This window comes from Panicum virgatum, chromosome 7N (genome assembly GCF_016808335.1).
Source record: "Panicum virgatum strain AP13 chromosome 7N, P.virgatum_v5, whole genome shotgun sequence".
In the NCBI taxonomy this organism is placed as follows: Eukaryota; Viridiplantae; Streptophyta; class Magnoliopsida; order Poales; family Poaceae; genus Panicum; species Panicum virgatum.
The window spans coordinates 24,839,712-24,853,159 of record NC_053151.1 but is presented as its reverse complement, the minus strand read 5'-3'; positions in this window follow the sequence as shown (position 1 = coordinate 24,853,159).

Here is a 13,448-nt window from a genome sequence, read left to right as displayed (position 1 = left end):
GATGGTGGGAGATGTTTTTGAGGACGAGAAGACCGAGTCTCTGATATGGACATGGGGGTGAACCGCTAGCTGCCTGTGGTTGATCGATCACTTATCTGATGATGCTGGCCGTGAGCAGAGGCATGGGAGATGAGAAGCATATGGTTGTTGACCTATTCCTTCTGATGCAGAACGTATAGACAAGAATCTACTACCAAAATCGCACTTCTTACTAGTTACTACCTCCAAACCTAGAGAGCTAAGTTTTTTTTTTGTCACGGACAAACAAATAAAATTAGCAGCAAAACAAACAGATTAGATATCAAAATAAGATGTACTTCCAACAAACAGCAGTCTCCAAAACGCTCTTCGTTAATTCCATTGTTTACGCTTCAAGTACATATGTCAATGCCTAGTTCACAGCCAATTAGATACCAAAATAAGATGTATAGTATAAACTACAGTCTTAAATAGCTCTTCACAATTCCGAAGTCGTCCACGCTACAACGACACATGGAGGCCATTATTTACTCATACACATGTCGCGACCAAGGAGGGCCGGACCAAGTACAACGAGCCACGGACCGACGAGGTTGAGAAGGCTTTGCTCGCGACCAAGGCGCACTACTACAAAAACAATTTGTAGGAATGTCTAAGATTTTTTTTAGAGGCGGCTCAAAATTTGCCCCGTTACTACAAATAGAGAGAAAGTATTGTATCAACCGACCCGCCGCTGAAAATATATTTTTTAGGGGTAGATCGTCCCATCAGCCACCTCTAAAAATAAGTTATTTGTAGAGGCTGGTGATGCGGTAAAAATGGCATTTCTAGGGATGGCTCATCCCATCATCCGTCCCTACAATGTTTGAATCGAGCGAGCGGCAGGTGTGAAAAATTTGTGTGGACGGGCGGCCCGAATAGGTACATCTATTAATATCTCCTCGTCTCTCTCCTCTATCTATCCACTCATCCCTCATATCTCTCCTCCATCTTATCTCTCACCTCTATCTCATCTCCCTCCTCTATCTTCAGCGGCAAAGGGAACGGGGCACGGCCAGGAGCAGCGCTGGACCTCCGGCGGCGGCGTGGAGGCCCCCGGCGGCCAGGCTCAGCGAGGCGGTTGCGGAGGCCCAGGAAGTGTGGCGGCCGGGGCCCAGGCAGCACGCGGTCGGGTCGCGGCGTGCGGCGGCGTGCGGCGGGGGCTGCAGCGGCTGCAGCGACGCGGGCAGCGGCTGGAGCGGCGACGCGCGGCCACGGATGCGGCGGCACGCGGCGGGTGGTTGCAAGCGCGCGGACGCGGCCGGTGCTCACCTGGCGGTGGCGGCACGCTCGACCTTTTTTTTATTTTTTTAATCGATTACTAGTTGCGGGTAATGTGGTGACCCGCCCCTAGAAATTGATTTCTAGGGCGGGTGATGGGGTGACCCGCCCCTGCAAATACAGTTTTAGGGGCGGATAAAGGGACGGGTGATGGAGTGACCCGCCCCTGAAAATATATTTTTAGGGGCGGATAACGTACCCTCCCCTGCGAACAGCTATTTTTAGCTGCGAAAAAGCAGGGGCGGGTGCGGCGTCCGTCCCTAAAAATGCTATTTCACCCGCCCCTACAAACCTTTTATGCAATAGTGGCGGTCAAGGAATGCGGGTTGTTTTAACTTCGGAGGGAGCATGTCATGCTGACCGAGGCGCTAGGAAACCCCGAGCACCGCGGGTGTGTTCGGGGCGTATCCTTGAGGCAGAACTGGAAGAAAGTGGACTCATGGCAATCCAATGCCACCTCTTACCACAAGAGGTTGAGACAAAAGGAAGGGCTTATCCAGAAAGGTAGAGATGAGGCAATGAAGGAAATAATCATGGGGATGATACAAGATGCTTTCACGAGCACCGACCCAAGATGGTGGAGCTGAGGACGCATATGTTCCTTCAGGCTGGCGTGCTGCCACAACAAGGTCAAACTGCCATACAACATTAGATGTTGCCGGGTACCTCACAACCCCAAAGGTACCTAGTCGATGAGATCACGGAGCCAACATTTGGCATGCTCCATGTGCTCTGGGGTAGGATGGGGAGGAAGAAGATTGTGGTGGATGGAAAGGTACAACCGCCTGACCCTGAAGCCAGGTATCACGGGCAGCCTATCCCGCCCGAATATGTCGTGGTGTATGTGGTGTGGACTGCCGATAACTTCAAGACTGATCAAATTGACATTCCCACTGAAGAGCGAGGTAGGACCATCTGTAGTACTCTCGGCAGTCGCGTGCTATGGAACAAGGCAGATATTGCCTTTGAAATGCGGAAGTCGGCGTCAAAACCCTCGCAACCGTCTTCGTCTCCACTGGGTGGACCAAGTGATGACGATGACGGCAATGGTGGCAATGACAATGGCCACGATGGCAACGGCAATGCTGTCGACCCGGCCAGCACTCCTCGATGTAGCTCGTCGCCCGACACGAGCAACCCACAAGTAGGTACAGGGGGTATAACGGGCAACGAAACAACGCCTCCTAGTGGTCCAAAGGGCATAGGGCAATATCCTCCTGCGCCGAAGAAGCCTACAACAGAAGATGAGGACAAACCCACCAACCACACTACAGAGGAATGGGCGGCGTTCAACATAGCAGAGGAGTCACTACTACATAAATCATTTCAGAGGCGGTTAAAAATGATTTTCAGAGGCGGGCACCCCTAACCGCCTCTAACCTATGTGTAAGCATCTAGGCCCTCAAGGTATGTTTCGATGATTAATGACAATTATTATTGTGACTAATGAGTTTGTGCAGCTTAATGAATCATTATTGCTCATTTGGTCATATGTCAAAAGAGGCCCCTCAATTTCATTATTCAAAAAGGCGATCTCGGTATTCAACTCAAGATTATAACAAGACTAAGGATCTTTCTAGTCCTAAGTGTCGTAAGGTTGAGAAGGACACTTAGGTTAGTATAGGTTTTATAGTTTTGTAGTGATCACACTATTAAGAGGGGTTAAGGCCAAGTAACTTGAGCATGGACATGGTCAATCAAAAATGGATGCACACTATGGTCACTCAGGTTTCCAGAAGTTCAAATAAGTGGTTTTCAACTTATATCTCAAGAATATTTGGATTTAATTCAAGACTCAAATCAGAAAAGGCAAAATCAGGAAAAAGTCTATACACCGGTTTAACCGACACTTTCATTTTTCTATACATCGGTTAAACGAAGTCAGCAGAGTCTGGACAAGTCAATACACCGGTTAAACCGACGTGTTTGAATTTAACGTCGGTGCATTAGTCCAGAGTTGGTTTTTCCAGGGTGTTTCAAGGTTCTATACACCGGTTAAACCGACGCTGTTTGAATTAAGACGTCGGTGCAATTGACCAGTGAGATGGTTTTTCCAAGGATTTCAGAAGTTGTACTCACCGGTTAAACCGACGATAGGTTTGAGTTAACGTCGGTGCAGTTGTCTAGAGACTTGGTTTTTCAGTTGATCAGTGGACAACTACACTCACCGGTTAAACCGATGATACGTCGGTTAATCTACCCAAGTTGTAACGGCTAGTTTTCAGAATGGGCAGTTTACAGTCATCGGTTAAACCGACGCTGACTATTGGAGGTACGTCGGATTAACCGGCGCTACGCAGTTTTCTGGCAGCTTTTCTCCAACGGCTCTATTCGTGTGAGCTGCCTATATATACCCCTCCAATGGGTCATTTTGCACACTCTTAACACCTGGACACATTCATACACTCATACATTGTTGAGAGCCACCTTGAGCTTCATCTTCCACATATTTGTTCATTCAATCAATCAAGAAGCAAGACTAAGGATTTGAGTAGAGAGAAGCTTGTGTGCATCCGTTCTTGGTGATCGGTTCTTGCTCAAGTGAAGGCCCTAGCTTGTTACTCTTGGTGATTGGCAGCACCTAGGCGATCTTGGTGATTGAAGGTGTTTCTTCCGGAGCTTGCCAACGATTGTGGGAGCCCGAAGAAGTTTGTACGTGGCTTGATCTCCACCACGCCGGGATAGTGAACGGAGACACTTAGTGAGCGTCCTCGTCTCGGTGACTTGGGAGGTGACAAGACTCTTAGTGAGTGTCACAACGTGGATTAGGGGTGTGTGCCAACACATCGACACCACGGGAAAAAATCCGGTTGTCTCTTGCCTACTTTTTACTTTCAAGCACTTACTTTCATGGAATTATTCATGTGCTTGACCTTAGAGATCATAGCTTAGCTTTACCTTGCTTAGTTTTATATCTAGTTGTATCTTTATAAGCTTGTGTAGTTTGCTTAGCTAGCCGGTTGGTGATTTGAGCCTTACTAGTATTGCATAGATTAAAGTTGCTTTACCTTGTTTTAGAAATTTGAAAAAGGCCCAATTCACCCCCCCTCTTGGTCCATCGATCCTTACAATTGGTATCAGAGGCTCGTTGCTCATTTGGATCATTAGGCTTCACCGCCTAGAGCTATGGCCAAGATGGGAGGTTCGCCGCCTCACTTCGAGGGCAAGAACTTTGCCTATTGGAAAGTTCGTATGGCCGCATACCTTGATGCGATTGCCCCCGAAGTGTGGTTGGCAACAAAGACCGGATTCACCGGAACTCCCGCCACGGAACAATTAAAATGGAATGCAAAGGCTAGAAATGCAATTTTCGAAGCCATTAGTGAGGAAGTCTTTGCTAGAGTTAATGGCATGGACTTAGCAAGTGATATATGGAAAGAGATAATTGAAATTCATGAAGGCTCCACAAAAGTTTGTGAGCAAAAGTATCACTTGTTTAGAGCTAAATATGATTCCTTTAAGATGCTAGCTCATGAAAATTGCAATGATATGTATTCTCGCTTGAATGTCATTGTCAAGGACATTAATGCTCTTGAAGTTTCTAAAATTGACAGTAGCTCCATCAACCGCAAGATTCTCATGCTCCTTCCGAAGCCCAAGTATAACATCATCAATGGTATGCTTCAAAAGGAGAATCTTGATACAATGGAAGTGGTAGAGCTTGTGGGCGAAATTCGTGCTCATGAAATGGGTATCCTTGGTATGCCCGAAGAGCCAACTACAAGCAAGTCAATTGCTCTCAAAACCAAGGCCAACAAGCACCGCAAGCTCAAGATGGTCAAGCAAGAATCAAGCTCAAGCAATGAAGAAGAAGATCATCATGAGAGCTCATCCGATGAAAAAGATAATAGAGAACTTGCTCTCATGATGAGAAAGTTCACACGCTTGAATGACAAGATCAACAAGAAGGGTTTCAACTTTGACCCCAAAAGAAGAATGTTCCGGCCATGGGGAGATGTCAAGAACAAAAATTGCTACAATTGTGGAGAAAAAGGTCACATTGCTCCAAATTGCCCCAAGCCGGACAAAAGAAAGAAGGACAACAAGAGCAAGCATCGCCATGATTCAAGCGATGATGATGAAGATGAGAAGAAGAACAAAAACAAGAAATTTGAGAAGAAGAAGAGCCATGACAAGAAGACCAAGCTCTTCCCGAAGAAAAAGGGCAACATCAAGAGAAGCTTCTTTGTAGAAAAACAAGAGTGGGTGACCGATGTCTCATCAAGCGAAGAGTCAAGTGATGAGGAAGAAGATATCGTCACCATCACCCTCACCAATGAAGAATCATCGCTACCTCCACCTCCCATGTGCCTCATGGCAAAAGGTAAAACAAAGGTATGTGAGGTGGATAATGACAATGATAGTGATGAAGAGCTTGACCCTTATGAATTCACTAACCTCATTAATGAGTATACATCTGTTATCAAGAGGGAAAAGGGCAAAGTCAAGATTCTTGAGAGCACTCATGCAAAGTTAGAGCTTGCCCACTCCGATTTGCTTGGCAAGTACAATGACTTGCTCAAAAAGCACAATGAGTCAATTGTACTTGCTAAGCAAGTTGAAGAGAGCCACAAAAAGCTTAAACAAGAGCATAGGGAGTTGGCTCACAAATATCAAGAACTTGAATTTGCCTATGAAGCAATTGACCCAAGTCTTGAGAACTTTATCAATGAAACCATTGAAAAGGTCAATGCTTCTACTTCATGTGATGACCTACTCATTAATGCAAATGCCACTAATATTGTGCCCGAGCTTGCTCCTTCTAGGGAAAAGGAATTGATGGATCAAGTGGCAAGCCTCAAGAGTAGTGTGGAGAAGCTCTCAAGAGGAGAATACATCCACAAGGAAATTCTCTTCAACAATGCACGTGACTATGGCAAGAGAGGTCTTGGTTCATTTCTGGAGCCAAATCAAGGCACTACTCCTTCTCCGGAGATCAAGACTAGCTTCATCAAGGATGTTGGTTCATATTGCCAACATTGCCAAGTCACCGGGCACCACACTAGGGAGTGCACCTTACCATCACGTCCTCTTCCCACTTTACCAAAGAATTACTCATCAATGTTTCAAAATAACCATTTTCTCTTGAGTAAAGTGAAGGGCAAGGTGAAGGCTAAATTCATTGGCAAAATTGCTAAGGAGTCAAAGAAGAAGCACCCCAAGCAACTTTGGGTCCCAAAAGCTCTTGTCACACATGTGCAAGGCCCAAAGCTTGTTTGGGTTCCTAAAACTCAAAAGTGAATTCTCATGTGTGTAGGTGAACTACAAAGCCGGTGGAAAACATTGGGTACTTGATAGCGGTTGCTCTCAACACATGACCGGCAATGATAGCATGTTCACCTCTCTTGAAGACCCCGGCGATCATGAACATGTCACCTATGGTGATAACTCAAGGGGGAAAGTCTTAGGTTTGGGTAGAATAGCTATCTCTAAAGATTTATCTATTTCCAATGTCTTGTTTGTAGAAGCACTTAGTTTTAATATCATTTCTATTGCTCAATTATGTGATCTTGGACTAACGTGTACCTTTGACAAGAATGGTGTTATAGTAACTCATGAAGAAGACAAGTCATTGGTATTCACGGGGTTTAGGCATGGCAACATCTACTTGGTGGATTTCTCTTCAAAGCAAACAAGCACCATGACATGCCTCTTCACCAAGTCGTCTCTTGGGTGGCTTTGGCATAGAAGAATTGCTCATATTGGCATGAGCAACCTCAAGAAAGCCCACAAGAGAGGGATGATCACCGGTTTGAAGGACGTTACCTTTGACAAGAACAAATTATGCAAAACATGTCAAGCCGGGAAGCAAGTTGCAACACATCATCCCATCAAGACGATGTTGTCTACCTCCAAGCCGCTCGAGCTACTTCACATGGATCTCTTTGGTCCAACTACATACAAGAGCTTTGGTGGTAACCTCTATTGCCTAGTAATCGTTGATGATTTTTCACGTTACACTTGGGTCATGTTTCTAGGCGATAAGGGTGAAACTCCGGAAGTCTTCAAGACATTTGCAAGAAGAGCTCAAAGAGAGTACAACTCCCCAATTGTGAAGATCCGGAGTGACAACGGCACCGAGTTCAAGAATATGAAGATTGAAGAATGGCGCAATAAAGAGGGCATCAAGCATGAGTTCTCCGCCACCTACACGCCTCAACAAAATGGAGTGGTGGAAAGAAAGAACAAGACACTTATCACCCTAGCAAGAGCAATGTTGGATGATTATGGCACGTCCGAGAAGTTTTGGGCGGAAGCAATCAATACGGCGTGTCATGCATCCAACCGAGTGTATCCCCACCAACTCCTCAAGAAAACTCCATATGAGCTCATCACCGGGAAGAAACCAAATATATCCTACTTTCGAGTCTTTGGTTGCAAATGCTTCATCTATAAGAAGAAAAGGCTCGGTAAGTTTGAGAGTAGATGTGATGATGGTTTCTTTCTTGGTTATGCATCAAACTCCAAAGCATATAGAGTATTCAATCAAACCTCCGGGTTAGTTGAAGAAACATGTGATGTGGAGTTTGATGAATCTAATGGCTCCCAAGAGGAGGTTGTTGGCTATGACAATGTAGGTGATGACGAGATTGATGAAGCGTTGAAGAATATGTCCATTGGGGATATCAAGCCGGAAGAGGTGCATGAAGACAATGATCAAGGGGGAGGACCTTCCTCATCTACACCAAGCACCTCCACGGCACCCCAAGTGGATGAAGATCAAGAAAAAGATGATCCACTACCTCAAGAAAATGTGCCAACGCCAACACCCCAAGTCCAAGAACAAGAAGAGCAAAATATTCCACCACAAGCACAAGCCACCCATGATCCACCCCAACAAGCATCCACGCATGTACCGCTAGTGAAGCATGGTCGCATCTCCAAGGATCATCCAATTGGTCAAATCATTGGTAGTCCTTCCAAGGGAGTAAGAACTCGCTCTAAGCATGCTTCATTTTGCGAATATTACTCATTTGTTTCTTGTATTGAACCCACTAGCATAGAGGAAGCACTTGAGGACTCGGATTGCTTGATGGCCATGCAAGAAGAATTGAACAACTTCACCCGCAATGAAGTTTGGGTCCTCGAAGCTCCTCCGAAAGATAAGAACATCATCGGCACTAAGTGGGTCTTTCGGAACAAACAAGATGAACATGGGGTGGTGATACGCAACAAAGCAAGATTTGTGGCAAAAGGGTTTTCTCAAGTTGAAGGTTTGGATTTTGTTGAAACTTTTGCTCCGGTCGCAAGATTTGAAGCTATCCGCATCCTTCTTGCTTACTCTTCATATCACAATATTAAGTTATATCAAATGGATGTGAAAAGTGCATTCTTAAATGACGTTATTAACGAACTTGTTTATGTTGAGCAACCTCCCGGGTTTGAAGATCCGAGGAATCCTAACCATGTTTATAGGTTGCACAAGGCACTCTATGGGCTCAAACAAGCTCCAAGGGCTTGGTATGAGAGGCTTCGTGACTTCCTAATCATGCAAGGCTTCAAGATCGGGAGGGTGGACACCACGTTGTTCACAAAAGACGTCAACGGGGATCTTTTTATTTGTCAAATTTATGTTGACGATATTATTTTTGGCTCAACTAATGATTCACTAAGCCATGAGTTTGCTACCATGATGTCTAGGGAATTCGAGATGTCCATGATTGGCGAATTAACCTTCTTCCTTGGTTTTCAAGTCAAACAAATGAAGGAAGAGACATTCATCCATCAAGAAAAGTATACTAAAGATATCTTGAAGAAGTTCAAGATGGATGAGTGCAAGCCAATCAAGACACCCATGGCAACCAATGGGCATCTCGACTTGGATGTGGACGGTAAACCGGTTGATCAATCCCTCTATCGTTCTATGATAGGGTCTTTGCTTTACCTTACCGCATCTAGGCCCGATATAATGTTTAGTGTGTGCTTGTGTGCCCGCTTTCAAGCAAACCCAAAGGAATCACACCTCTCGGCTGTGAATAGGATCCTTCGGTATCTCAAGCACACCCCAAGCATAGGCTTGTGGTACCCCAAAGGCGCTAGCTTAGATCTCTTGGGATACTCGGATTCGGATTTTGCCGGAAGCCGTGTGGATCGCAAGAGTACCTCCGGGGGTTGCCACTTGCTTGGGCGTTCTCTAGTTTCTTGGTCGAGTAAGAAACAAAATTTCGTGGCTTTGTCCACCGCGGAAGCGGAATATATAGCGGCCGGTGCATGTTGTGCCCAAATTCTATATATGAAGCAAACCCTTTTGGACTTTGGTGTGAAACTAGATAGGATACCACTCCTTTGTGACAATGAAAGTGCCGTAAAAATTGCCAAAAATCTGGTTCAACACTCTCGCACAAAACACATTGATATTCGCCATCACTTCTTGCGTGATCACGAAGCCAGAGGAGACATATCTCTTCAAGGTGTGAGATTCGATCAGCAATTGGCGGATATCTTCACAAAACCATTAGACGAGAGTACTTTTGTAAGGCTAAGTAATGAGCTTAATGTGTTAGATGCGGCAAACGTCATGTAAGTTGCCATGTCATATAGAAAAATGTATACATATAGGACACTTGTCTAACCATGGTAAGATAGTGATGAGCAAGGGTTTAGCTAGAGGTGGTGGTCCACTTGTTTTCCTCTAGGCTTGAAGAAAGGCTCATCATGAAGAAGCTTCCCGTGGGTTCAAACTTGACAAGTAGATCTTAAATTCTTGTTATGTATTTCTTGTCATATAGATGTGCACTTCATGTTTACTTTACTTTCATATGTGGTTGTAGTTTGCATTATCATTACATGTGTAAGGGTCACAAAGGAGATCACTTGATGAAAATGAGACTTGTTTCATATACAAGATCTTAATTCATGAAAAGTGAAAAGAGCAAAGTGTTAGGTACGTTATTGCCTAGTGAGCAATGTCATGATGAGCTTGAAGCTTCCTATCTTCAATTTTCCTATGACATGGCTCATACATTTTATTTGGCGCTTTGTCTCGCTTTACGGCTTTTCCTTGTGTTTAAAAAGAAAATTATTTAAGCTAGTGTGCTATCCTATTTATTTTGAGGGGTAAAGTCGCCTATGCAAGCCCATTAACTTGAGTTTAGTTGAATTTTATAAGTTTATTGGACTTAGCATAGAAGAGTGAGCTGAGAGAAGGGTTTTCGGGTTCACCGGTTAAACCGACGCTCAAAGGATTTAACTCGTTGGTTTAACCGGCGTTACTAAGTTATGTCTCAGCTCAGTCAGTTTCAGGCGTTCAACCGGCGTATGCAAAAGTCAGAACATCAGATCAACCGGTGATCCCAGCAATCAACCGGCGAGTTCAAAATGCATTACGTCGGATCAACCGACGCTCAGATGAATTTTTGCTGGAGTCTCGGGTGAACTGCACCGATGCAATCAACCGGCGTTCAAAACCTAAGCATCGGTTTAACCGGCGTTAAGGAAATTCGCGGGGCCCACTTGTCATATATGTGTCTTGTGCGGGCAGTCGGTTTCTCTTTTCCTTCTCTGTTTCGACCGACTCCTCCCGTCTCACGCCGCCGCTGCTCCGCACCCGCCTCCGCGCCGCCAACACTCGCCGTCGCCGCTCCGCCACAGCCGCCGCGCCCTACAAGCTCCACGCGCCGCGCGTCACTCACGCCGCCTGTGCACCTCCTGCTAGCGCCCGCGCTGCTCACCTCGCAGCAGCACCGCACGACGCCGCCGCCTTTGCCGCTCCGCGCCGCCGCCCGGACACCACCGCCGCCTGCATCACCCACGAGCCACACCGCCACTTGCTCACTGCTTGCGCAGCGCCCACGCAGCCGTGCCTCCACGCCACACGCCGCAGCCACAGCACACCCTCACCCAGTGCTCGCAGGGTGTTCGAGGTTTTGCCTGATCGAGATGGGTCGTGAAAAGAGGAAGGGGAAGGAGGTAGTTGTGGAGAAGCCCGTCCGCAAGCGGACTCGCGCAGAGAGAGAGGCCGAGAGGGCCGAGATGGTGGCCAAGGCCGCCGAGGAGCAGGCGTCTGGCCGTGCTCGTCCGCTCGCGATCAGGGACCAGCCAGCCAGGGGCAGGGGCAGAGGTCGAGGTATGGGCAGAGTCAGAGGTGCCAGGGCCACCAGAGCCACGACAGAGGTAGCAGCAGAGTCAGATCAGTTAGTTTTAGCTGCAGAGTCAGATGTAGATTCAGAGGCAGAGCAGTCTGAGCAGTCGCACGGGCAGGGCACACAGGAGTCACCGACTCTACGACGTTCTGGCCGCACTCGGCAGACGTCCCCAGCAGGAGAGTCTTCTCCGGCGACCGAGCGTCGCACTGGACCGAGGACGCGAGGAGGTCACCAGCCACAGGAGCCTCGCAGGTCCGCAGCAGCAGCTCGTAGAGCCGAGGCCCTAGAGGCTGAGCGTGCAATGTTCCGTATGGACACTGTTGTGCGTCTGGAGCCAGGTGTGCTACTCCAGAACTTGACCAAGGCCAATGCGGCGAAGGTCAAGAGGCTCAGGTGGAGTGTTGGTGAGGAGGACTGGTTCCCCGTGACCCGTGACAGCAGGGTCGACCGTAGGTTCTGGACGCTTCTTCAGGCCAGTTTCTACGAGACCTACCAGAGGCAGGGCCACAGGATCTTCCCGCACAGAGTGCTTGACTGGGTGTCACTGAGGACAGCCGCAGGGGGAGCAGACGTCAGAGAGCACTTCACTCACTTCAGAGGCCTGCCCAGGTTACTCCAGATAGAGCAGAACAGATATATCGAGGACTGGGTCAGAGTTTTCTATGCCACAGCCTGGATAGCTCCCGAGCGTAGAGCTGTACACTTTGTTTTTGGAGGCCAGGTCTTTGGTCTGTAGAGAGCGACGATAGCAGGGATTCTCGGAGTTGACTTGGTTGACGTCTCCCTGCACGAGATGGTATACGGAGACGCAGATCCACCGCGCAGAGCTATGATTGCCGGGATTGCACCTTCTCACGAGGCGATCTCTCAGTGCTTCCGCCAGCCGTTTCCAGCATCGTATGCCAGAGTGCCCAGCTTGCTGGCCCCGGAGGCGTACGCAGTTCACATGGCCCTCCGGAGGACGTTGTTGCCGAGGAGTGGCTACCCAGAGGGGTTTACAGGCTTGCAGCAGCTGTTACTACTTCACATCCTCACTCACGAGTCGTTCGATATTGTTGACTTTATTTTGGCTGAGATCGAGGATGTGATCACTGACGGGATGGGTGTTGTGCGACAGTTTCCGTATGCTCACTGGATCAGCTATATCTGTTCTATGATCGTGCCAGCTGAGTCACCCGTCAGTGCAGTCTACCGTCAGGACGAGGCTCCCCGGTTCCCAGTTTGCCGTCCGACAGCTCCCCAGGACCGGAGGAGAGGCAGACAGGCCGAGAAAGCTGCCATGGCACAGTTGTCACCAGAGGCACAGGCCCGTGTGGCACAGGAGGATGAGGCACTGCTAGCTGCCGAGGCCCAGCTTCCCGGAGGAGATGATGAGATACACTAGTCTGAGCTTGAGTCAGACTCCTCCGAGGACGTCGAGTACTTTCCTGCAGCAGCCCCAGCTAGTCACGATCACAAGGCAGGAGGGTCCTGAGAGCCAGCTCCAGAGTCACCGGCAGCTGCTACTGTTACAGAGTCCCAGGTGACTCAGCCGTCCGAGCTCACCTCTCTTCTTCAGCAGCTTGTTACTCAGCAGAGAGAGGATCGGATCGCTCAGGAGGAGGCCAGGAGACCCCATGAGGCTCAGCTTGCAGCGATACAGAGGGAGGCCGCCCGAGAGCGTGCTGCAGCAGAGGAGCGGATTGTCGGCCTTATCGACAGAATCTCTCAGAGGACAGACACTCAGTTCCAACAGATGCAGTAGGGCATGATGGCGATGTTCGGGATGATCACACAGTTGTACACTCACACCGGACTCGCCCCGCAGCAGCCAGGACAGCCAAGCCTTCAGGGCGTTGGAGCACCTTAGCTTGCAGTCACTCCAGCACCAGCCCCTACTACAGCTCCAGCTACCTCGGCGACACCGGAGACCACGTTCTCGATGTCCGCACTACTTGGGTCTGTCGGTCGTCCACTCTTCTCACCACTGCCAGCGACTTCACTCTTCCAGGAGTCTCCTTCGGCAGTCCAGTCAGTCGCCCTCCCCGTCGTACCACAGACACTACCTTCAGGGGGAGGTGGAGA